The 23,325-nt window shown below is 37.4% G+C and overlaps 1 protein-coding gene and 1 pseudogene across 3 annotated transcripts in view; both read left to right on the top strand.

Moving 5' to 3' along the window:
- The window catches only part of RASGEF1B (RasGEF domain family member 1B), a 633,271-nt gene that overhangs the window by 6,862 nt on the left and 603,084 nt on the right, over positions 1-23,325 (top strand). The window lies entirely within an intron of this gene.
- LOC140712058 (nucleophosmin pseudogene) lies at positions 176-21,532 on the top strand (annotated as a pseudogene).

The raw sequence follows: 23,325 nt of genomic DNA, 5'->3' as shown, positions 1-23,325 counted from the left end.
ATATGTTAGTTAACTCCATCCCTTCTCTCCTTAAAATGGTTATACTTTCAAGTAGTTTTTTTTTCTTTCTCATTTGCCTGTTAAAGACCTTAATTTTGCCCATTACAATTGAATAGCTGAGCTCCTTTGTCTGTTTACATGAATCTTGTACACTGTCATTCACTTGATTATTCCGATGGGCTTCAAGCATCTAGAGGATGAACCATGTGATCAGGCTGTTTTGAAAGCAAATAACTTGGACAAGTATGACTGTAGCTTCTCTGATTGGATGCTGGTGGGTGATCATAAGAGAGAAGTTTACTTCAAGAATAATAGCTCCTATTGCCACAGCTGGGCTTTCTGTGAGGGTCATTTGAATTTTAAGCTAATGGATACTGGGTTTGTCTTGTAAATTCACAATTCAGTTTGTTTGAGGGCCAATTGGATTGCTCTACCACGTCTGAGCCAGTGTATATTCAGGGGCAACTCTCCTTACCTTTTGTGTTAGCTGCTTTTAAACGCCACATGTGGTCCTAAATGCTCGCATTTCATTTATAAGAATATTTGCTCCCATTATGATTACATCTGTCTAATGGTTTCTTGCTGAGAAACTGTTACATGATTTTTTTTTTCTTTTTGTATTTTGATAAGGAAAGGCTAGTGTTTCAAATCTGTCAAATGGCCAGAGCTGGCAGCTTGTCATAGGGAGCAGGGATAGGAGTTTAATTCTTTGATGTATTTCCTTTTGCTTAGTTCTTTTCAGTTTATAATGGTGTTCTTGTATATTATGAATTTCTTTACTTTGCACGTGTTTGATAAAATATAGTAGGTCCAGTAGTGACATTTACATTAGGAGAGTTCTGCCTACCTAGAGTTGCCTATTGAGGTAGCCCATAAATAAAATGGCAACTTATATTTATCTGAATTTCTGATGAGTAGAAGCTGTGCTTTCTACCCTTCCAGATTCTTAAATATAGTCTAGGCTTTATTCTCCAAATACCTATAATATGTTAAGAGTATCCTATGATCCTTTCAAGCCCCTACATTTTCAAACCAAAATGGAAGCCTCATTTTCCTTCTGGCATCCGCCTGAATCCGACTTCTCCTTTCTAACTCCATTGTCGGCCAAAAGTGCCCATTTTCTTTTCACCTTGAGTAGCACTTTGGTGCCGTCTTTGCTTTTTCTTCCTTTTCCTCTATGGACAATCTTTCAGTGACTCTTACAGATACCTTCTTGGATTTATACTTCTCTTTTTATCCACATCACTCTTCATGCACTGATCTGACAAACATTTATCGAACGTCTGCTATGACCTAGGAGCGGGAGGGCCCAGAGAGGATTTCACAATAAGCGACTAATTGTTTTTCTTTCCTCAAGTCTCACTTCTCTCCACTCTTCCTGAACAAACTGCTACTACACCACAATGCCTTTTCATCATCACTTTCCTACACAAGAGTCTACATGACTTTCTATTTCCAAAGGGTCAAGTCCCTAAATTCTACCTAGATTATTTCTAATGTGTTCTAGTAAATGTCTTACCCTGCCTAGCCAGCTTTATTTCCTGCCATTGATTTTCTTCAAGGATCCTCACGTGTTCAAAAACAAATTCTTGCCTTTGTTTATGCTATTTGTCAATCCTCTAACAATGACCTATGTCCATTCTTTCCGCTCTTCCTAACTGAACCCTACCTAATCTTCAGGGCCACATCAAAGAGCCAGCCCTCCGTGAAGCATTCCCCAGTATAGCAAAGAAGCTCAGAACATGCAGGCTGAGGAACATACTTGACTTCCAGTCCTGGCTCCTCTACTTCTTAGCTATGTGACCTTAATAAAGTAAGTTACTTCTTGGTGCCTCAGTTTTGCTTTCTGTACAATAATAATAATAATGGCTACTTCACTGGGTTGTCAGAATAATTAAATAAGGTAGTTCAAATAAAATACTTTGCATAGTGTCTGGAATATAGTAATAAACAAATAATATGTATAATAATAATTATTATAAAATTTCCCCTTGACCCCAAACTCTGAGTTATCCCTCTTCTTTGACTATCTTAGAGCATACCTTATACTTTTCTGAATGTTCTGCATTGCTGAGCAAAACATAGGTGCTAAATCAATGCTTACTAATTTTGAGAACATTCCATGTGCGGCTTTAACAGAATCTGGGGACCAGTTTATTTCTGGATATATTTAATTATATTTCATGAAAATGTGACAGCCACTGTCCTTTAGTGATCCCATCTCTGATCTATGGGATGTGTATTAATGCTTACTTAGGCAGCAGTTGTGCAAATGATGATAATATACTTTTATATACAACTGTGGCAGAAGCAGTACTTGAAAAATTATAAATGCCACTTAAATGAAATTCAACCATAGATTGCAATATAATTAAATACAGAGTATTTTTTATTTTTCAATTGGGTTGCAAACATGTATCCTCAATATAGGTCAAGTGAAGCAAATCCATGCCATAAGTCAAGATTTTATTAATCAGACTTTTATTTTCCATGCCGTTGGTGGAGCATTCTGGCTGGAAGTCAGGTTAGATTACTCCAAAAGTAATTTACTCCAAAGAACACTTACCCAGTGGGCTTCCTTATCATATTTCCAGTGGGCAAGTAATGATGCCCTGCTTCTCTGGAAGCTCTGTTGGGTGCCTGGAAACATGGGAATTTACTTTCATGGAGATTATTTGAAGTTGACTGGAAGTCAAGTGAGTGTACCTACAGGGAGGCACAAAGGGCGGAAAACTAAAGAGTGACAGTGTTACCAATTGCAAAGAACGTGCATAGGGAGTCCTAAGACCTGGACTCTGAGTCTAGATTATCTCCTCACTGGTTGTAAGCTTTTGGAGGAAATCTCCTTACCTCTCTAGTGTCAATTTTCATAGCTTGAAAGTGAAAGTATCAATATTCGATTTGCTTCACTCACAGAAATGATGTGAGGCTCTAGTGTGGTAATAAATGTGAAAGTCCTTTGTAAAATTTCAAGCACTACACAAATGTGAATTGTCATTAGTGATACTGTAATGATGAGAGCAGAAAGATGAGGGGTATACTTCGCATCCTGGACATGCAGGAGCCTGCTGGGGAATGGACTGTTAGGGGTGGTATAAATGGTGAAGAATAGAAATGCTTCTATTTGAAGGGTAGAAAAGGAAAGACGAAGCAGCCAGAATTTTCAACTAGAGCTCAAGGTTTATGAATCCAATGCTTAGATCACCAAATAGGCCTCTCATCTTTCTTTGAAAGGTGTCTTGGAGTGCTTAGGATCTTTGGTGACAGCCTGAATTTCAGGCAGCCTTAAGATCCTATGGTTCTATTTTATGGAGATTTATTTCCCAGAATTATGTTATTCCATTTAGAATATGATTGTAAGGGGATATGGTGGGAACTGATCTGATCATGATTGAGACCTCAGAGGAAGGCTGCAGGCTTGAATGGGTTCCTAATGGTCATTGGAGTTTACATTTTGCCTTGGGCAGAGTCTAATTCTTCTAGAGAAAGTCCTTGATTTATTTTTAGTTTTTCACCATGTCCAGTATATTTTACCCTACACAGTGCATCCTGCCTTGGGGGAACCCTGTGGAGGGTACAAAGTAGGGTAAGGTTAGCCCAGCCTCGGGCTCACAGACAGACGGGGAAGAGTGACTGCTTAAGGGGTTAATCCTCCTTTTATATGTAGGTCCCCACAATGACTGTAACCACTCAGGCATGTGACAGGTTCATATGTCTCTTACTTTTCCCCTAAGAGTCCTCATACTTAGCTTTTGTGAACCTGGGTTAGGCATAGACATGTCTGAGATTTAATTTCCTCGCTGTAAAGTTGATGTTTTAATAGATCCTACCTTATAAGGTGGTAAGGTAGTGTATATAATGCACTTAGCTCAGTGTCTGTGACATAGTTGTTTGTAACAGCAATAATGATTTGTCTACTAAACTAGTCCTTCAGCATCCCATGGTTTTAATTTTTAAAATTCTTAATAATTATCTAAATTGTTCTGTTTACTTGCAATTGGCAGAATTGTATTGTAGCCAAGGGTAAGGGAGGGAATAGAGAGTATAGAGAAAAGGAATAGTGAGCATTAAAAAAAATCTGATGGATTATTGGGACAGAAATTCCATTTCATTCTTTGTTCTATGTTTAATGCGAACTTTGTTGCTAGAACCATGTTAAAACTTTTTTCTAAGAGTTCAAAATATTTCCACAGTTACCCTTTTATATATGACTACTGATCCCTAGAAGGAATAACACACTTGACATTCTCCAGGGAGTCCCTCTCTGGTAAATGAGAACTATCTCAAGGGTCAGTAAGTAGAAGTAGCAGAGGCAATGTTTTCAGATGGTATTAAAAAATTTCCCAGGGGTATATAATGCATTTATAATGGATGCCCCCCTTGCCATGTCAGAGCTGAGATTTGGCTATGTCCATTGTGTGACAACCTCTGGAATCTATTTGTAGCCAGATAGATACATAGAGATTAAGGTACTTTCTGAGAACTCAACTTTAACTAGGTTTAAGAATGAAATTCTATCAACATAGGGGAGGAGAGATATCCGTGACAGAAGACCAATTGCAAGGAAGGGCTGCTGGGCTAGACCCAGAAAGAGAGTCTGAGGGTCTAGGATTATAGATTGCAGAAACAAGTAGTGGCTGGTGTTTGAACTCCCTCCTCTTGCCCTCTGTCCCGTGAGCGAAGTGCCCTGTGCCAGGAAAAATAGCTTAACGTATCATGACCCAAGCAAACCTGCTACAGTGCCCTTTCAGGGAGCAGAATCAGAGGAAATAGCTTTTTCAATGCAAGGGGAGCACTGGTGGCCTGGGCAGAGCGGTCATGGGGAGTTTGCTGCAGGGGTGGTAGGGGTGCACAGGCCACCTGGAGCCCGCCTGGTCCAGTGGCTGCCTGGGTTGGTTCAGGTGCTTACATGGCATGATTCCCCCAGAGGACACCTCCTGACACCAGAGGGAGGAAGGATCCTTGGAAGAGAATTTGATATTCTTAGGGTGGGAGTGGGTTTATGTGGCTAGCAATATTTGGGTGTAAGTGATAAGGTGACTTCCTTTGTAATCGTATTTGTGTACATAAAATGGGTCCATATAATACTGTCAAATTCCTTCTTTCCTATTCCATTCTTGAATCAGTGATTCCCACAGGCTACAGGACGGTCTTTTGTGAAACAGAATCCCCCACTGATATGGTTTGGCTGTGTCCCAACCTAAGTTTCTTCTTTAATTGTAGTTCCCCTAATTCCCACATGTCTGTCATGGGAGGGACCCAGTGGGAGGTAATTGAATCATGGGAGCAGTTACCTCCATGCTGTTCTCATGATTGTGAGTGAGTTCTCACGAGATCTGATAGTTTTATAAGGGACTCCCAACTCTATACCCCCACCCCTGCTCATTCTTCTCTTTCTTGCTGCCATGTGAAGAAGGACTTTTTTGCTTCCCTTTCACCATTATTGTAAGCTTCCTGAGGCCTCCCCAGCCCTCGGAACTGTGAGCCAATTAAACCTCTTTCCTCATAAATTACCCAGTCTCAGGTATGTCCTTATAGCAGCAGGAGAACAGACTGATACATCCACCAAGCCATTTTTTTTCCGCAATGAGCTTACTTTTGATGTTCATTTTAACCACATTTTGTATGTGTTAAAAAATATTGTTTATCTGTTAGGAGAAAGAGGGGTGGTATGGAGAGGTCAGTCACACACAGAGCCATATACAAACACACAGTTATTTGCGCCTAAATTGGCCATGATGATTAAACCACATCATGACCAGTAAAGTGACTCCAGAAATCTCACTGATTTTATTTCCCAGCTTTGCTCCAAACCTTAAACGTCCTTGTGTACCTGAAGCCAACCTCATAGAATACTTCTCAGAGGTTAACAAATTGAACTTCCTTTCCTTTAGAAAGGGAGTTTCTCTTGTGCCTCCTTCCTGTCCTCCAGCTTAGGGAGTTCCTTTCTAAGAATCTGTGACATAGCTGTGTGCAACTTCATTTTTTTCCATCTTACTCTGCAAATAGAAACTGATTTCATTTTTTTCCTCATGTATAAAGAAATAGTGCATCTGATTTCACAGGCCAGAAAGAAATGACTGGAAAGCATCCAGTCAAGCCCTGGGGAACTCCCTAAAATTATCCTCTACCTTATGGACTGTCCAGATTGTTTGTATGTGTGGCTGGGGAAGATGGGGGCAGGGAAGAGGGACTTGGGAAATACAATTTTCTTGTGCCCAGATGCTGTGAGTATGTCAGATGGCTGGGTGAGCACTCCTGATGCCTCCTGTGATTTTAGGAGTCTATTTGCTTGGTGCCAGGTTTGCATGTCCAAGCAGCTGGGCAGACCCTCTAGGGTGCCTAGTTAATGCAACTCCCTCTCTCTGCATGTTGTGTGGACTTTCCTTACATATGAATACTTCCTAGACAAATGGGGGGAGGACTTTTCTTGGCTTACCTTGGGTTGTATCTTTGATTTGTAATTGCTGTGGGGTTGGAGTGACTAAGAAAAATGCTCTCACTTTGTAGCATTGATGGACAATAAACAATAGTAATGGTTCTTTAGAATTTACCAAGGCACCTTACATATGTTATTTTACTAGAAACAGAGAAATGTCAGGGAGCTATTTTATACTATTTAGACATGGAAAACTAAAGAACAAAGAATTAATAAATATTAGCTATTGGAAAAGAGCTTGAACCTAAAATTGTCCAACCAGTTTTGCAGATAATTAATTTACCACCTTTTTCCATTTAAGCTTTCCTTCTTAATAGGGTAATGGTTATCAGGGATTGGGGTGGGAGCAGGAAATGGTGATATTTAGGACAAAGGATACAAACTTGCTGGCATGTAGGGTAAGTAAGTCTAGAGATTGAGTGTAAAACATGCCGTTGTAGTTAATAATGGCATTTTTGTGAAGAGAGTAGATTTTACATGCCCTTAACACACACAGACACACACACACAGGGTGTCTATATGAGATGATTGATATGTAAATTTGATTGACTGCAGTACATCCAAACATTATGTTGTTTACCTTAAATATACACAATAAAAATATAGCATTAGCAAATCATCATCAGTTGAAATCATTAATATGAAATTTTTGAAAATCATAAAGTATTACAAAAATGTAAGGTATCTATCTCAAATACAGTTTGGGACAACGCAGGGTGCACCTAAATGCCATAAAATGTTATTGTTATTTAAACAAAAAATTCCATCATTATTAAAGGGCCTTTACATTTCTGGCCTTGCACATTTATATGAATACAAATGGGAGCAGCTTTAATGATATGTTTCCAAAATCATTTCCAAGCCTTTTTTTTGTTTCATAACATTAGTACGAATCACACCTATCATTTCTGACCATCCTCATCTCTTCCTTCAATTTCTTTGTATCACTGGGTAAAGAGTACCCAAGCCATGAACTGTAGAGAATAGTTATATTTTTCTCTCTGGAAAAATCATTCCTAAGGTGCAGCTGGTAGGGGTGATGACCCAGGATTTTACGTTATGGAATCTTCTGTTCTGCTGACTGAGAGCATTATCAGTGGTAGAGAATAATCAACACATTGCATGGAACAGTGCTTTGTAGATTTTGAAGTACTTTGACCAAATCTCTCTTAACAGCTTTTGATACATAGTTATTCCCATTTGACAGATTTAGAAGCTGAGGTCCAGAGAGGTAAGGTGGATATACTGACATAACAACAGGCAGAAACTGATGGAGCTAGGACTTTAGCTCTAGGTCTTCTGTTCCCAAGTTCTTCCATTCTTTCTAGGGTAACCTAGGTGTTAACTGTGTGATCTCATCAGTGTAAGGAGGCAAGCAAGACTCATATATATTAATCATGTCAGCGATGACTTCGACATCACCAAAGCAAAGAGGTGGCACTTCCCCCTTCTTGTATCTAAGGCTACCCTTCAGTGATTATCTTCTAGAGTTTAAGTTTGAATCATTATTCTAACCTGATACTTACTATCTGTGTGATCATAGAGAAGGTACTTAACATCTCTAAGCTTCAGTGTCTTCATCTGTAAGGTGAGGTCAGTGGTTATTATGAAGATTTAATGAAGAAATATATGCAAAGTGTTAAGCACCATGCCTGGAATGTAATTAACATTAGATCTTATCTCTCTTCTTATTTTTCTTATTTTCTACTTCGTAATTGGGCTTGATTTACATTTTAGCCTGGTTCCTCCTGTATTAACTTTTTTGGAGGGCAGGTATTGAGTGGACCTGTGATGGGAGTGAGAAAGCCTTAGGAGAAGACACGTACTATGTACTTTGTCCTCAGCCCACGTGGAAACCAAGTTAGACTCCAGAGCACTTGCAGTGATAGAAAATTGGTTTGATTTTTTTTTTGGGTAAATAAACCAGTGTTTGTTTTTCTTTGTGAAGTCTCTTAGGCACCACATACTGTGCTATACTGATTGTTCATTGAACAAGTTTTTACTTAGTCCCAATTATGTGTTCCATATGTGTGCTTGGTGCTGTAAGGATTACAAATAGAACAAGATATGGTCTCTGCCCCAAGTTTACTTGAGGAGGCTTGATTTCTAAGCACAAAAATAGAATCCTATTCTGAGCTGAGGTGTGGTAGAAAAACCACTACGTCTGTTCTAGGGTAAAGATTTCATGAGCTAACTCTTTTCCCAATATGCTTCGAAGTGCTGTGACAGCACTTAAAATATTTCTTCAAAAGGAGTTCATTATAGAAGAAATAATACTTTTCCAGATTAATGCTATAAATAGGCAAAATACATTATCATTTGTGTCTTGCTACTTTCTAAGACAAATAATGATTAAAAATGGTAAAAATTGAGATTATGTCTGAGGTTGTATCTGGTTGTAAAACCTTTTTCAAAGAATGGATCTTTATTGGATTTTCTGATTTCGTTTTGTAGTGCCTTAGGCAAATTACTTTCCTTGTATGTGAAATGCTTTAAATGAAAATATCTCACTGGACTGTGCTGCAAATTAAATGAGATATGATGTGAAAACACTTAGCTTTCACTCAGTGCCTGGAGCATGGTAGCAAATGTTCAGTTAGCAATATTTTTCTTTCTATATTGATGGATATGCTCCTTGTCTTTCCTAGAGGTTTAAATGAAACCTCCTTTTGAACTCCCATCTCCTGTTGTTCACTTTTATTCTGCTACCCCCTAGAGCATTTTGATATTGTTTACAGCTTGGCATGGTTCTTCATGCATAGCCCATCAAAGAGTTAATAATGCTGTGCTCCAATCTTTCTGGGTTGCTGGAGCTACTTAATCAGAGAAATCATTATAGCTCATTTTGTGCAACCCATTGATGTCCAAAGCAACTAATTAGAGAGAGTGTATAGAAAATCAATTTTTACTATAACATTGACATTTCTTCCAACTTAAGCAATTGGTTTGCTTACATTCTTTGTGCAAACCTGTGGAGATTTAAAATTATCCCAGATGACTACATTAGAGGGTTCTAATAGGCTCTTGGTGTTAGAATAAAGATTATTTGAATATTAACTAAATAGTCAGAGTTTGGAAGGGATCTAGCACATTACATGAGCTCACTGGATAAGTAGTTTGCACTCATGACATCATTAGAAGCTCTTTGAGAATCTAGCCCATTTATAAGTAGAGGGAAGAGGACTGTGTTAGGTCTTTCCTTTATCCCTGCAGTTCTTGACCTTCCCCATCACAAGTTCCAGTAAGCCAACCTGCATGAAATACAGCAATAGAGTTCTCTTGGCCTCAGTTTCTAACTGGGTTTGGCCAATGAGGAGTATTGCTGAGAGAGACTGGAGACAGTGAAGATTGGGTGGACAAGACTTTTGTTACCACTACTCCATACATATGAGATCTCCTTGGGCTGACTGTGTCTCTCTACCTAAGATCACAGCTCCTGTAAGGTAGTCCTCACCACACAGCCTGTCTCCAGTTTCCCGTGATTCTCCCTTTTCTTGCTACTTTAGGGTTGGTAATTGGGCGTGTTACTTGCCTCAAAATATTGCACAATGCCTTGTGGTTTTCCTATGCCTTTCCTACATCTTTGTAAACAGTCAAAGTTTTGTTGAATTTTCCTTAAGTTACCTAATTTGAATATGACATCTATTTCCTACTGGAACCCTGAATGATAGAGGAACAGTAGCAGCTTCTGCTTGAAAGGTAAAAGTGACCATCTGAATGACTGGTTTGTAAACAATTCTGTCAATTCATTAAAATGCTGTGTGCTTCATTATATATGCATGTAAAAGTGGATAAATTCACAACATGAAATCACAAGAATGATATATAAAGATGTAACTTGTTTTGGTTGCAATTTGTAGTTAAATGAAAAGTGATTTGGGTTGAATGAGGATATTATTAGAGCTTCTGCAAATGTCAGTCTTAAAACAGTAGAGTGTTTACGGATGTAGTGGAACACAAAATGCATTGCATCTCTACTTCTTAACTTGCAGGTGAGGAATTTGAATCCCCAAGAAGTCAGATCTCAGTTGCCCAAGATCAGGCAACTAGTGTATTGGTTCATTTGGGCTGCTACCACAAAATACCATAAACTGGGCGTTATAATTAACAGAAATTTATTTATCTCAGCTCTGGAGGTTGTCCAAAATCAAGGTGCCAGGCAGATTCTATGTGTCCTCACAGAAGGTGTCTTTCAGTTTAACCTCACTTGATGGAAAAGGTAAGGAGACTCTCTTAGGCCTTTTATAACAGCACAAATGCCACTCCTGAGAGCTTTGCGCCCACGACCTAATCACCTCCTGAAGACCCAATTTCCTAACTCAGTCACTTTGAGGTTGAGGATTTTAACATATGAATTTCGGGAGGACTTAAATATTCAGACCGTAGCAACTAGTGTGTGGCAAACAAAGCTGGGTCTTAAATCTCATCTCATGATTCTAAAGCTGCTGGTTTTGGGTTTCGATTTATTTTTAAAAGGGGAATTAAGTGCTAGTGAGGAATTTCAGTTTACAATAAATCACCTGTCATGTCAGCTCAGCCAACAAAACAATGTTACAATGATAGTAACACTGTTTTTAAATTTGTTTATTCGTAAGAGAATTTTTTGCTACATAGTGCTTTTTGGTTTAGAAAATGTAACTGTTGCTGAGTGATAAATTATAAAAACATTTAGAAAAGAATCCCAGTTCCCAAATATATTTTATTATTAAAGGAGTTTCCAGGGAACTGGTCTCTCTTCACTGTTTCATATCAGAAAAATATTTTATTTTCTATTGTGTATGTGGTATGCGCACCCTGAGAATTGGAGTGGTTGTTACACAGAAAGTGTCAGTGTTACTGCCCTTAATGTAATAACAGCCTAATGCATGGGAGATAAGGTGGAGATGATACCCAAATTGAAAAATAAACAGGGTAAAATTTTCTGCTTAAGCCAACTGTTAGGACCCACTAGATAACACCTTCAATTAAAGGGTAGGGCCCTGAAATCGAGGGTGAAAACTTACATTTTAACAGTCTCTTCTACCTTACATGTGGGCAGGGAAAATGATAATTGTTCAGTAAATATTTGACAAATAAATAAATGAAACCACAGTAGGTGTTCTTTTAGTATTTCAGGAATAAGAAAGGGAGTTTGGGCTGGGTATGATGGCTCATGTCTATAATCTTAGCACTTGAGGAGGCTAAGGTAGGAGGATTGCTTGAGTCCAGGAGTTTGAGACCACCCTGGGCAAGGTAGTGAGATCCTATCTCTAAAAAAAAAAAAATGTAAAAAAAAAAAAAAATGAGGTGGGTCTGGTGGTGCATGCCTGTAGTCCCAGCTACTCAGATGGCTGAGGTGATAGGATCGCTTGAGGCTGCAGTGAGCCACTCCACCACTGCACTGTAGCCTGGGCAACAAGGTGAGAGAGACACTGTGGCAAAATAAATAAATAAATAAATAAATAAATAAATAAATAAATAAGAAAGAAGGAAAGGAGGTTAGGTCTAATCTGTGTTTTATCCAGTTCATAGTTGCAAGGCTAGATGGCTTATGCATTGGGAGTATTATTTTGCTATACATTGTGTGAGAGTGTGATGATAATTTTTTCTATTTGGGTTTGCATCTAGAAAACCCAACTGGATTATCAATTCAATATTAGCTCTTTAATAATTTAAAAAGTGAAACTGTTTAGATAAACAAATCAATAACATGATGGTTTAAATCAATTTTACTATGAAACATCATCACTTTTCTTGGCCATAAAACCTTGAAAATTAATTAACATAATCTGTTTATTGACTTTAGTTTTTATACTTTTATACTGATGCATAACAATAGTCACTCATGCCAGCTAGTTGTGTTAGTTTTCTTGCATTTTTATAATAAGATGATCTTTGCTCTAATTCTGATTTCTAGTGCAGAATTACTATAGTAACGTGCAGAGTACACATTACTATATTGAATGCATATGTTAGTATTTTAAACTCCAAAATTTGCTTCTGTGTAATGCAAATATATTCTATTCCCTTTAAAACATCATATATGGGTGCTTCCTTTTTTAATATCAAGACTGGCTTGATTATCTTTTGAATGGTGAAGCTTTCTGAGAAAGATCTGTTGAAAAGATAATGGACAAATACATGTTTACCCAAATGTAAAAATTATATTGTAATCACGACATTTCCTTTAAAAAGAAAGTTGAATAGAAAATTATACCAGAAAATTTTAGCAGAGATGGGGTTTTACCATGTTGACCAGACTGGTCTTGAACTCCTGACCCCAAGTGATCTGCCCACCTCAAGCCTCCCAAAGTGCTAGGATTACAGGTGTTAGCCACCAAGATGCCTGTTTTTTTTTTTTTTTTTTTTTTTTTTTTTTTTTTTTTTTTTTTTTTTTTTTTTTTTGAAATAGGCTCTTTTTCTCTTTGGCCTTGCAGGCTTTCAGATTTGACTCTCATATTAACCTGATTACATTTGCTTTAAATATTGCGGGTGGGTAGGAAGGAATGTTAGTATCCCTAATGTGATTTTCCCTTCTCTGGGGAAGCACTGGGCCCTTAAATATTTTAGGGGACATTGATTGTAAATTCTAAGATATATTGTGATAGCAACTTTAACATTGTTTAAATTGATTAAAAGTATTTGTGTATATCTGACTTTTTAAGTTGATACAGTTAAAACTGTTCATGCTTTTCAAGTTACTAGTATTCAATTGAAGAATACAGAAGCATAAATCTTAATGCATTTTCCACTTTTTGGGTAACTTTTTGTATGTTCATTTTTATTCCCTGAAGCATTTTCTGTACACATCTTCAATCACCAGTAATTGGAACAGTTAGATAGTAAATATAGGTGGTTTTCTTCTCAAGGCAAATAGTTTCTGTTTTATTCCAAGATGTCGATCATTTTGAAAAATGTTACAAGCAATGAAAATAGGAAAAGTTCCTTATTACCATAAACATCACATTAACTTGAAATATTAAAACTATCGGCCGGGTTTGGTGGCTCATGCCTGTAATCCTGGCGCTTTGGGAGACCCAGGTGGGTGGATCGCTTGAGTCCAGGAGTTTGAGACCAGACTGGGCAACATGGCGAAACCCCATCTCTACAAAAAATACAAAAAAATTGCTGGTTGTGGTGGTGTGTGCCTGTAGTCCTAACTATTCTGGAGGCTGAGGTGGGAGGATCACTGGAGCCTGGGAGGCAGAAGTTTCAGTGAGTCGAGATGGTGCCACTGCATTCCACCTGAATGACAGAGTTAGACCCTGTCTCAAAAAACAAAACCAAAGACAAGACTATCCATGAACTTTTCTACAATAACTTTTAAAACAACCCTATTAGCTTTTTATTTATTTTATTTGATTTTTTATTTTTATTATACTTTAAGTTCTAGGGTACATGTGCACAATGTGCAGATTTGTTACATATGAATACATGTGCCATGTTGGTGTGCTGCATCCATTAAGTCATCATTTACATTAGGTATATCTCCTAATGCTATCCCTCCCCCCTCCCCCCACCCCATGACAGGTCCCAGTGTGTGATGTTCCCCTTACTGTGTCCAAGTGTTCTCATTGTTCAGTTCCCACCTATGAGTGAGAACATGCAGTGTTTGGTTTTTAATCCTTGCGATAGTTTGCTAAGAATGATGGTTTCCAGCTTCATCCATGTCCCTACAAAGGACATGAACTCATCCTTTTTATGGCTGCATAGTATTCCATGGTGTATATGTGCCACATTTTCTTAATCCAGTCTATCATTGATGGACATTTGGGTTGGTTCCAAGTCTTTACTATTGTGAATAGTGCCGCAATAAACATAGGTATGCATGTGTCCTATTAGCTTTTCTCGTTGAGTTCAGCATCCTTTCCTACCCGTAGTGACTGTCCATGGTGCTGAAATCATACCATCTTTTTAGACATACTCACAAAATGATGGTGACATAAAACAATTTTTATTCCAAGCTCCTCATTTTTAGTGAATATTATGGAGTGCTTAACCTACAGCTTGTAATGACTGATGAGGTCAAGAATCCATGTGCTTTCCCCACTACCCCAGGCTGGCAAACTCGCCTTCAAACCTGGAGGATCCCAACTAGAGTTAAATGTGTAAAACTCTAGGGTTCAATTTGAAAAATGAGTTACTGTATTATGAGTCTTCATAATACAGAAATGAACTGTCACCAGTTTGTAAAAACCCTCCTTTTGAGGGCTATAAATCTTGTTTGATTTTTTTTTTTTATTCTGAATTATTTCTCACCTTTGAGTCTTTTGAAGGCCTACTTAATATTCCGACTGACTTTGAGGTACATTTCAAATACAATCACTTCATTATCTTGGAACCAGTATTTAAAGTGATTCACTGTTCACTAAGGATTTTAAAAAAATATTTGGGAAAGGATAAAATTTAGAAAAATAGATCTTGAGACTCCTAGGTAAAAACTTTGAGATAAAATATGAACCATCCTTCTAAATTATGCTTAGCAAAATTTTATCTGGTAAAGCTTTATTTCCCTTCAGGATTATTTGAAATACTACTTAGCTTATTCTTGCAAATTAGATTGCTAATTTTATTTTCCCTATTATTTTTGTCCTGGTTTGACTGTCTTTTGGAAACATTTCAAATCTATTTTGGTATTGCCTTTTAAAAATTATTAAGATTACTTGTACCTTATTTAGAATATGAAGAAAATTTTAGAAAAATGAAGACATTTTGTTTTCCAAATATATCTATTGGAAAAAATAGCAAAAAAATCCCTTAAATTAAACCATGTATTTGCTGTACTATATAAGTGCATACTCTTTGCTCATAACTGTGGTAGGAAAAAATTAATTCATGACATAGTCCTGGCTTATCTTTCTTAGTTTGTAATTTAGTTTGTTTAAGCATAAACACTCATTATTTTTAAAAAGCTTTATTGGAGTGTAATTGACTTACAATAAATTGCTATAAAAGTGTAAAATTGCTATAAAGTGTACAACCTGATAGATTTTGACATAGGCATATACATGTGAATCTGTTACCACAATCAAGATAAGGACCTAGCCCATCACCCTCAGAAGTTTCCTTGGCTCTGTTATAATCTTTCCATGGGTACCTGATCTCTACCACTAGGAAGTCACTGATTTGTCCTCTGTCACTAGGAGTTGGTTCATATTTTCCAGAATTTTATGTCAGTGAAACCATGCAATTTACAGTCATTTTTATCAGGTTTCTTTCCCTCATTATTTATTATTTACCCATGTTGTAATGTATATAAATAGTTCATTCTTTATTTTGGTGAGAGTATTTTATTGTGTGAGTGTGACGTAATTGGCTTATCCATTTACCTATTGATGAACATTGGATTATATGTAGTTTTGGCTCTTACAAATAAAGTTGCTGTGAATATTCATGTACCAATGGACATATACTTTCATTTCTCTTGGGTAATACCTAAAAGAGGAATGGCCAGCTCATATGGTAGGTGTATATTTGCTATTTAAGAAACCATCAAATTGTTTTCCAAAGTGGTAGTTTCATTATATATTCCCATTAGCAGTGTATGAGCATTCCGTTCCTTCACATCCTTACTAACACTTGGGGTGGTCAGATTTTAAAATTTTAGCCATTCCAATAGGTGTGGAGAGATATCTCATTGTGACTTTAATTTGTATTTCCCTAATGACTAATGCTGTTGAGCATCCTGTCATGAGCTTATTTGTCATCTACCACTTCTTTGGTGAAGTGCCTATTCAAATCATTTGCCAGATTATTTCCCTGATTATTATTTAGAGAGTTAAAAACATGACTGGGCACGGTGGCTCACACCTGTAATCCCAGCACTTTGGGAGGCTGAGGCAGGTGGATCACGAGGTCAAGAGATCAAGATCATCCTGGTCAACATGGTGAAACCGCATCTCTACTAAAAATACAAAAAATTAGCTGAGTGTGGTGGTGCACGCATGTAGTCCCAGCTACTCAGGAGGCTGAGGCAGGAGGATTGCTTGAACCTAGAAGGCAGAGGTTGCAGTGAGCTGAGATCGTGCCACTGTACTCCAGCCTGGCGACAGAGCGAGACTCTGTCTCAAAACAAAACAAAATAAAAACCTGAATACAAGTACTTTATCAGATAAAGGATTTGCAAATATTTTTTCCCCAGTCTGTGGTTTTTCTTAATTCATTCTCTTAACTGAGTCTAGAAGTTCTAAATTTTGATGAGGTTCAATTTATCATTTTTTCTTTTATGGATCATATGTTTTATGTGATATCTAAGAAATTATTATTTAACTCAAGATCTCAAAGATTTTCTCCTGTATTTTCTTGTGAAAATTTCTCAGTTTTACATTTTACATTTAGGTCAATGATTCATTTTGAGTTAATTATTACACGTTATTTGAGGTATGAACCAGACAACGATGACTACTAATACTTTTACTCCTCCTCCACCTCCTCCGCCTCCTCCTCGTTCTTCTTCCTCCTCCTCTTCATTCATCTCCTTCCTTCTTCTCTCTCCTCCTTCTCCTTTTCTTCCCTCTCCTCCTCCTTCTCATTCTTCTTCTGTCTTTTTTCTCCTCCTTCTTCTCCTCCTTCCCTTTCTTCATCGTCTGTCTTCTTTCTCCTTCTCCTCCTCCTCCATTCTTCTTGCTTCTTCTTTATTTATATGTATTGCAATCCAATTACAGCACCATTTGTTGAAAAGATGATCTTTTCCCCACTAAATTATCTTATCTTTCTAAAAGATTGGTTGTCTATGGAACTTTCTGTACGTTCTACTCAGTTTTACTGTAAACTTAAAGTTGCCCTAAATAATAAAAGTTTATTTTTTAAATAAGAAATAAGGCTGCACATGGTAGCTCATGCCTGAAATCCAAGCACTTTGGGAGGCCGAGGTGGGCAGATCATGAGGTCAGGAGTTCGAGACCAGCCTGGCCAACATAGTGAAACCCCATCTCTACTAAAAGTATAAAAATTAGCCGGGCATGGTGGCACACAACTGTAGTCCCAGCTACTTGGGAGGCTGAGGCAGGAGAATTGCCTGAACCCAGGAGGCGGAGGTTGTGGTGAGCTGAGATCATGCCACTGCACTCCAGCCTGGGCAACAGAGTGAGACTCTGTCTCAAAAAGAAAAAAAAAGGCAGCAGCAAAAGTACATTCATGTGCAAATCAGTACCTTGTTCAATTTTTTTGGAGAGATTCTCTGCAGATCTCTGGAGTCTTCTCTCTGTGAAAGTTTATCCTCTTTGGAACTCTATTATGGAAACTCTAGCTGCCTTGATATCCCCAGCTTCAGCTCTGTCTTCTCAGCTCAGTGAGTTGGACAGGCTCCACTGGATTCCTTTTCCCTGGATCACTGTCCAGAAACTCTCAAGGCAGTAAACTGGCACAATGATAGGTCTCCCCTTACTCGTTTCTAGTCTCTCAAGGATCATCACCTGCTCTCCACTGTCTTGAAAATCATTGTTTCATATATTTGTTTTGTTGTTTCAAGCATGAAAATAAATTTGGTCCCTGTTATTCCAAACACTGTTATTGTAATTGGGGAGTAATTATATGCTAAATCATGTGTTAGATACAGTAAGTGTAGCTGTTGGAATTAAGTAGAAGTAATTTCCAGAATGATAGGAGAAAGATACATGAAAGAAGGGAATGAACAGAGATTTGAAAGTTAAGTAGAATTTGGATACATACAGCAGAGGTATCATATCCCTGTAATGATAAATAGTCCCCCTCCTGCCACAAAAGAACTATGGAGACATGTATGAAGAAGACCTTTGTTATCAGCTATCTTAAGGGACCAGTCTACATATTTACTTCAAGGAATTTTGTTTGTTTAACCATGTCTTTCAGATAGAAACTATTAAGAGAGTCAGTGAAATGTAAAGTTTAGCCATTTGGGATATACTGTTTGTTAATACAAGGTTTAGTTTTCAATATCATGTTGTTTTACTACATGAATTTTTATTGAAAATAATAAATGAATGAGTTTTGAAACAAACAGATCTGGATTTGAATCTGGCTCTGACATTTATTAGATGTGTTGCCTTAGACTAGTTACTTCTTTTGATTTCAGTTCCCCCATCTTTAAAATGCAGATAATGATGGTATGAGGGTTAAGTGAGATCATTCATATGAAGTAATGAACAGAGCCTGATACAGATTGAACTCTCAATTAATGTTAGTTGCCATTTATCTTAGTCTGTTTGTGCTGCAATAACAGAATACCACAGACTAATTGATAATGAATAGAAAATTATTTTTTCACAGTTCTGGAGGATGGGAAGTCCAAGATCAAGACACTGGTGTTTGGTGAGGGCCTTCTTGCTGCATCATCACATGGCAAAAGGTGGAAGAACAAAGAGGCAAAAAGGGAGTCAAATTTGTTTTTGCCCTTTTATAATGGCATTAATCTCACTGATGAGAGCAGAGCCTTCCTGGCCCTGTCACTTCCCAAAGGTCCCATTTCCTAACATTACCACAATGGCAGCCAAATTTTAACATGAGTTTTGAAGGACAAACATTCAGACCATAGCACCATTATATGTTATACTGTAAAGGTAGTTGCGTTAAATATCTTGTAGTAGTCCTGGTGTGATTCCATCCTGTGTGGCTGTTCTCCGGAGCAGTAGTTGATATTTATCTCCGCCTGCCTTCTCTCCCACCTGACTGTATGCTACCACCAAGTGAAGATTGATGGACATGGCCATGAGCCCCCTGAGGCCCTACAACTATCTTTTTTGTCATGAGCTAAAGGTCAACAAAGATTAGTACTTTAAAGTGGGTAATGATGAAAGTGAGCACCACTTATCTTTAAGAATAGTCACTTTAGAATACCAGAAATTATTGTTCCTAACTGTAACTTTGTACCCTTTGACCAATCTCTCCCTATCCTCCCATGCTTTCCCCTCCCCAGCCTCCGGTAACCATTATACTACTTTCTACTTTTTGTTTCATGAATAATCAGATAACTTTTTCATTGTTCATTTTTAAAATTTTATTTTATTTTATTTTAGTTTTTACTTTAAGTTCTAGGATACATGTGTAGAAGATGAGGTTTGTTACATAGACTATAGGTAGCAGTAATGTATTTTGTATTTCAAAGTAGCTAGTAGAAAGGATTTTAATGTTATCACCACAAAGAAACAAAACATGTTTAAAGTAAAAGATATGCTAATTACTTTGATTTGATCATTATACAATGTATACATGCATTGAAACATCACACTGTATCCTGTAAATATATACAATTATTACGTGAAAATTCCAAATAAAATAAAACTTTAAAAACTGGATATTTCACATATTCACAATTTTTTTGTAAATTAATATCACATTTAATCCAATAAACAAATATTTGGATTCTTAAAAAAAGAATAGTCAGTTTAGGGACTGGTGTAAAGGATGAATTATACATTGTTGAAGCAGAGGCAACGAATGATGAAGGCAGGTTAATTAAAATAACACAGGAAACTTTGAAAATGTCTTCACAGCCAATGGGTTCCTTTAAAGGCTTTAAAAATTTTTTTATTTTAAGTTCTGGGGTACATGTGCAAGATGTGTAGTTTTGTTACATATATAGATGTGTGCCATGATGATTTGCTGCACCTATCAACCCATCACCTCAGTATTGAGCCCAGTATGCCTTAGCTATTTTTCCTGATGCTGTCCCTCCCCCTGCTACCTCTACCCCTGACAGGCCCTGATGTGTGTTGTTCCCCTCCCTGTGTCCATGTGTTACCATTGCTCAGCTCCCACTTATGAGTGAGAACACGTGGTGTTTGGTTTTCTGTTCCTACATTAGTTTGCTGAGAATGATGGCTCCAGCTTCCTCCATGTCCCTCCAAAGGACATGATCTCATTCCTTTCTATGGCTGCATAGTATTCTATGGTGTGTATTTACCACATTTTCTTTATGCAGTCTATCATTGATGGGCATTTGGGTTGATTCCATGTCTTTGCTATTGTGAATAGTGTTGCAGTGAACATACACATGCTTGCGTGTTTATAATAGAATGATTTATATTCCTTTGGGTATATACCCAGTAATGGGATTGCTGGATCAAATGGTATTTCTGGATCTAGGTCTTTGAGGAATTGTCACACTGTCTTCCACAATGGTTAAACTAATTTACATTCCCACCAACAGTATAAAAGCATTCCTGTCTCTCTGCAGCCTTGCCAGCATCTGTTGTTTCTTGACTTTTTAATAATCACCATTCTGACTGGTGTGAGATGGTATCTTATTGTGTTTTTGATTTGCCTTTCTCTAATGATCAGTGATGTTGAGCTTTTTTTCATGGTTGTTGGCTGCATAAATGTCTTCTTTTGAGAATTGTCTGATCATGTCCTTTGCCCACTTTTTAAAGGTTTTTTTTTTTTTTCTTGTACATTTAAGTTCCCTGTGGACTCTGGTTATTATATCTTTGTCAGATGGATAGGTTGCAAAAATTTTCTCTCATTCTGTAGGTTGTCTCTTTACTCTGATGACAGTTTCTTTTTCTGTGCAAAAGCTCTTTAGTTTAATTAGATCCTTTTTGTCAATTTTTGCTTTTGTCCCTTGAGGGCTTTGAAATAGCACTTGTGGTCTTCTGGTTGAAGTGTAGTTCAGGGCCAGTGCATATTAGTGGACAGCGCTTAGTAACTGTGGAGGAAGATGCAGAGTCAGAAGATGAAGAGGAGGAGGATATGAAACTTTTAAGTATATCTAGAAGACAGTCCACCTGTGGAGGTGATAGAAAGCTTCCACTGAGAAAAGTAAAACTTGCTGCTGATGAAGATGATGATGATAATTTTGATAATGAGGAAACTGAAGAAAAAGTTCTAGTGAATAAATCTGTATGAGATACTTCTGCCAAAAATCAAACCAGAATGGCAAAAGACTAAAAATCATTAACAAGAAGATCTAAAGGTCAAGAATTGTTAAAAAAAAAAAAAAAAAAAAAGGAAAAAAACTCTGAAAACACCAAAAGGACCTAGTTCTGTAGAAGACATCAAAGCCAAATGCAAGCAAGTATAGAAAAAGGTGGTTCTCTTCCCAAAGTGGGAGCCCAGTTCATCAATTATGTAAATAATTGCTTCTGGATGAATAAACAGGAGGCTATTCAAGATCTCTGGCAGTGGAGAAAGTCTCCTTAAGAAAATAGTTTGAACAGTTTGTTAAAAATTTCCCGTCCTGCACGTTGTGCACATGTACCCTACAACTTGAAGTTTAATAATAATAAATAAATTAAAAAAAAAAATTTCCCGTCTTATTTCATTTCTATAACAGTTGATAACTAGATGTCTGTTTGATAACACAGAGTGAGAACTTTTCCTACCATGTTTGATAAATGTCCAGGTTCCACTGCTAAGAATGTGTTTTCCAAAATGCCTATTTGGTTTTTAAAGATGGAACTCCACCCTTTGCTTGGTTTTAAGTATCTATGAGATGTATGCTAGTATATTGTAGTCACAGTGGCCAGACATGGAAATGGTGGGGAGACAAAAATATACATGTGAAATAAACTCAATGTTTTAATAAAGTAAAAAAAATATTGTAATATTCAGCCTTCTGATATCAAACTATTTGGTTTTCTCACAGAATCTTATAACTGAAAAATCTATATTCGAGTATAATATTCCTCTATTCATTTATTTCTTAAGTTTTATTTAGTATTCTCAGTCTTTGCCCATATGGTAACAAACATCCTAATAAAAATGGAAAAAAAACGTTAGCTTTGGATGACTGTGTTCATCTCAGTGGTCATGCTGAATTGACCAGACAACTTTGACTAAATTGATTGTATTTATGTGTACTTCCATTCACAATTTTTAATCTGAGTCTTCTCTCTCAATCTCTCTTTTATCCCTGTTACTTCTGTCCTAGTCAAGTTGGCATCCATACCCAGCAGTTTCTCCATGGGTTTTGTCCTGGAAGGAGGCTTTTGTTCCTTAATTTTGAGATTTTGTAAGAGCCACACTCCTCCAGTCCCTTCAGCCCTCCCTTACTGAGAACCTTTTGCACTACAAATTGGAATGTGCAGAATTCTTTCGAGTCTCAGCCACTGTCCTCACATTGGCTTGCTGTGCTTCCCAGTGACGACTGGTTGATAATTTTTGAGTTTTCCTGTTCTCGGATCCCTCAGATATTCTGCTTCTTTTTCTTATCTCTTACATGGTAGCTGATACCCTATAGGTCTTGTGGCTGGCTGGTGGTTTAATCCCCGTCTGCTCATATTTTCAGGTTGCTGGGGAAATCTCAGCACCTCATTGTTACCATGATGTAAATATTGGCCATGAGTTTTTGGTTTTGATATTCTACTTGCTCTGTCTGTTTTTATGTGGTGGGGGCGATGGGTTGGGGAGATTTAAAAACTATATTGTGGTTGCCATCATCTTCCCAGAATTCCTCCCTGATCAGTCTCTTTTTCACATTTATCTCTCTATTTGAGATATTGCCAACAGTTTTCTGGAAGCACTGACCCACAGGTTAATTAAATGGAAACTAGATTGTGATAAAAGAAACTAGCCTCGCTGGAGGTGGCTTGCTGGTACAATTCTTTTAACACGGGCATTTAATTTTTCTGGATGTGTCTGTCTGGGGCTTGGGATACATTACTTCCTTATTACTCAATTTGCAAATATGGTGACAGTGTGTATATCATTTTTATGCATTTCAGATATGCCATGAGTCAATTTCTGTTCTCCTGCTCTATAAACATGAGAATTACTTTAAAAAATGGATTTAGCACCATTAGCTTAAGATTCAGGTATTGGTTCTATTCTCCATCATGGAAATTGTAAAGGGGTTTTAGTTTTTGCCGTATTGAGTACTTTTTTTAAGTCTTCCTGTGTAAGAGGGTTGCTTTATTTTCTTTCCTTGACCTCATGTCTTTCTTGGTCTTAAAAGCCATTCAGGCCTGTAGTCTCAGCTAATCGGGAGGCTGAGG

The sequence above is a fragment of the Chlorocebus sabaeus genome, chromosome 7 (genome assembly GCF_047675955.1).
Source record: "Chlorocebus sabaeus isolate Y175 chromosome 7, mChlSab1.0.hap1, whole genome shotgun sequence".
Lineage (NCBI taxonomy): Eukaryota > Metazoa > Chordata > Mammalia > Primates > Cercopithecidae > Chlorocebus > Chlorocebus sabaeus.
Note: the sequence above shows the minus strand (reverse complement) of the source record. Positions and strands in the feature narration are given on the sequence as shown.